This window comes from Populus nigra, chromosome 6 (assembly GCF_951802175.1).
Source record: "Populus nigra chromosome 6, ddPopNigr1.1, whole genome shotgun sequence".
Taxonomy (NCBI): Eukaryota; Viridiplantae; Streptophyta; class Magnoliopsida; order Malpighiales; family Salicaceae; genus Populus; species Populus nigra.
Window position 1 is genome coordinate 8153913 of NC_084857.1, and position 3899 is coordinate 8157811.

General features: G+C 36.7%; 1 pseudogene; it reads left to right on the top strand.

Moving 5' to 3' along the window:
- Positions 1–533: 533 nt before the first annotated feature.
- On the top strand, positions 534–3676 carry LOC133696697 (methionine aminopeptidase 1B, chloroplastic-like; annotated as a pseudogene).
- Positions 3677–3899: the final 223 nt, after the last annotated feature.

Here is a 3899-nt window from a genome sequence, read left to right on the forward strand (position 1 = left end):
CTCCCCCTCCTCCTCCTCCTCCTCCTCCTCCTCATCATCATCATGGTCAAATCCAACTCTTTTCAGGGGGGGCTTGCTTTCCTTTTCTCCCCCAACCGGTAAAATTCTCAAACTTTGATTCATTTGTACTAAGTTCACTCTACAGAGATGCAGTTCTCCTTCTAAATACCTTTTCAAATCACTAAATCCAGGAAAAAAAGCACAAACTCTCAGACGACTCGTCGTGTTCTCAAAGAGAGTTTCACCTCTAGAAGAGGCCATGAGAACCAGGAGGTACACCATTTAGAATTTGAAGTGTTAACTGTGTTATGATTATTTGCTTGCTTTCTTGATTGTTTTTGCTGTGTTTTATTTAATTTCCGTAGAGAACAAGAGCTTCAAAAGACGACTAAGTTTAGAAAAGGCCGCCATTGAGGTGAGGAAGCGTATCGCCACGGTTGTCAGTGCCTGGTGATATTCCAAAGCTTCCATCAAATGAGTTGCCAGAGATTTCAAGTGAGCATCAGATTCATGACTCTGAATGGATTGTTAAAATGAGGGCTGCTTGCGAGCTTGCTGCTCACGTTTTGGAGAATGCTGGTAAATTTATGACTATATACTAGACGACTTGTCTAGTAATGTTTAAGTCTATGTTGTGTTATTTAGTTATACAATGTTAACTAAATTCACGTGGGATGGGATCCATTTTTTATGCTAGTGAACATTTTCTATGATGCAAGGCTAGAGTTTTTTACGTTTGTCGTCACTATGCTTGCGTGGTGAATTTTGGTGTTAGATCAAAATGTCCCATTTCTTACTATACTTAGAATTTTAGTTGATTTTTCTGACTGCAAAATTTAATCTGTTAGCATTTCTGATGCATTGTGTCGACTGCAGGGTGTTTCCAGTTTTCATATGCTTGTCACGCTGGACGAATCATTTTCTGGAAAGCAAATTTCTATCCATCAAATCATAATAACAAATTTCTTCAACTTCCACGGAACAGTCAAAGCGTTTGCTTGACTGGTGTGGCCAGTTGTCAATTGACTTGTTTTCTAGGTGTTATGAATGGGCATGCTTTGATGGGAATTTTCGCAAATGACTTTATGCTTGCTTAGCAATGCAAACACTTTTGCAACTCTGATCTACAGTTTCCAAATTTAATTTTTGTTTCTGGGAAGAAATGTACTCATAAAGGCTTTTAAGAGGTAGGATTTCGATCCTCGGGTAACATAGTGTGGTTATCTTATTTAGGGCAGGCAGGTATTTTAATCTTTCCACTTCCTCTCCCTTGAACACTTTCGAAGTTTTGTTGTTCTTGTGAACAGAAATTCTCTAACTTCCATGCATTGAAATGGATTGTTCTCTTGCTTTATGCTCTTAAGGTATAATAGAACTGGATCAGGGAAATAAAGGCTCTCATTTTCCCCTGACATTTCTTTAAGAAATGGTTCCTTTTTTATATAATTTCAGAGGATTTTATTTTATTTTATTTTTATCATAGTGTGTGTGTGTGTGTGTGTGTGTGTGTGTATTATCGCTTGGGTCTGTTTATTCTTAGTGATACCTGAGATTTGTAAGATTCTATGGTTTTGATATGGCCTTTTCTTGTTTGTACATCTCTATCAGCCATCAGTTACAACGAACGAGATTGACAAAGCAGTGTGCCAAATGATCATCGATGCTGGTGATGCTGGTGCTTATCCTTCACCTCTTGGTTATGGAGGATTCCAAAATAGACTGTGCACATCAGTTAATGAGTGCATGTGTCATGGAATACCCGTCAGCTACAGGTCTGTTTGTTGCTGCTTGTATGACACGCATGTAGATCGTTGCTAAATAATTGTCTCTGTGCAGGATGATGACATGATAAACATTACATTGATGTGACTGTCTTCTTAAATGCAGGTTCCTGATTCATCATTTTATCATCAACGAGGAACTTAAATGTAAGTTCCTCGTCCATCATTTTATCATCAATTAGGTTGGTTGTTTATCATGGAGACACTTCAAAAACATTTCTGTGGGAATGTCAGCGATGGACATAAGCGTCCCCTGAAGGTAAATTATATTTTGTAAAAGTAAGAATATCAGCTTTCTCTTTGTTGATAGCTTTGCAAATTGTGATTATGGTTATTTGACTATATTTATTAAGTCTTTAAAGTTGGAGATTGGCAACTGATTCCTGCTTTGCCATTTCTGTCAAAGAAATTTGCACATCCCTTTATGGAGATACTATATTAGATATATCTTTTTTTTTCCTTCCTGTTTTGCATTAGCTGGAAAAGTGATTCAGGCATCATTTATACGTCTTGCTGCTGGTGACTGAGGAATGTTTGGAAAGAGGGATAGCTGTTTGCAAAGATGGTGCTAGTTTCAAGAAAATTGGAAAGAGAATGAGGTATCATTTCTCCTTTTCTTATTTTTGTTGGATTCAGAAGAGAACAATTTTATTGTGGCTGTGGTACCACATCAGAGTCATGGTGGGATGTTCATTCTCACAGTTTGATACTCAAATAAAACAGCAATACCTAAATCTACTTGCTTCAGATCGGATGGTTTGTTACCAAGTGTTATGGTTGGGTTCAGACTGATCAACTGTAATGGGTTTATTTTTGTATAGAAGATGGAAGCTGTATGGAAATTTATGAAAAACTCAAAAGTTGTGAAGTTACTGGCTGATCAATTTCATTCATCAATACTATTTTTATCAATCATTAATGGTATAATAACAGATTTTGCGTGGATGTATTTGCTGAAATACCACCTGAACTCAACTTATTTGTGACCAATCCCATAGGTGGTTAGGATAAAAAATTCCTTCTTGTATATTTGTTATTTCATGGCGGCTGAAACCTTTTATAACACTATGCTTGGATTATTGTCTCAGTAAGCATGCTGAAAAATATGGTTTTGGCGTAGTGGAGCATTTTGTCGGGCATGGTGTAGGGACTGTTTCATTCTGAACCATTAATTTTACACAATCGTAAGTATCTCTTGACAACAACATCTTACTGTTTTACTCTTTTTTATTTATTTGTTTGTTTGTTTTAAGCTCCAAGGAGTTAAAGTTGGAACTTTTTGTATACGGCTCAGTATTTACCTCTGCACTGTGCATTGAACCAATAACTCAAGAGGCTATGAGAGTCATGGGCAGTAGCAGCAGTCTATCATCCTTGCTTTATGAGCCGGTTCTGGACTAATTTCTCACAGCTCTATTACTGGTTGAATATCAAGCTACAAATTCAAATGAATTCAACCAAGCCTCGATCTGAACTATTTGGGTCCATTATTCTCCCTTTTTTGTTTCTTTTTCCCTATTGTTAATCCATTTTAATTTCTCCAATGTTTTAAAAAAATTCATTGACCTATTATTTATTATCCAGGGATTTACAAATGGAATCCTCCAAATGCATCATATTTGTATAATTCACAGATGAACTGAATTTTCTGTCTGCAAAGCTTCCTCGTAGTTTAGTTGATGATCTTTTTCGTATGGTGTTGAATTTTCATCCTAAGAGATCAGCTAAATCTAGTCTAATTGTCTGACAGGCAATGACGGACCTGGTGCCATGGTTGAAGGTGAAACATTTACCATTGGTGAGTTCATTTTTTGGAGTTGCCTGGCTGTATATGACAACTCTGTCCTGTAATCCTTGCTTTAGTTTTTAGTCCTTGCTCTCCACCTTCCATCTCTCTTAATTCTTCCATCGAAGCAGGTCTTTCATCATCATTCTCCTACAAAAAGAGAGAGGAGGCGATGGCTCCTTCAATCTTTTTTTCAATTGAAAACATTTAAGAAACACCCCGGAATCTTTAAAAATTCATTTCTAGCATTAAATCATCATTTTATTAGCTAACACCGAATAATCAACCCCATTCAAAAAAAAATCTTGATGACTGATATATTTTGTTCAACA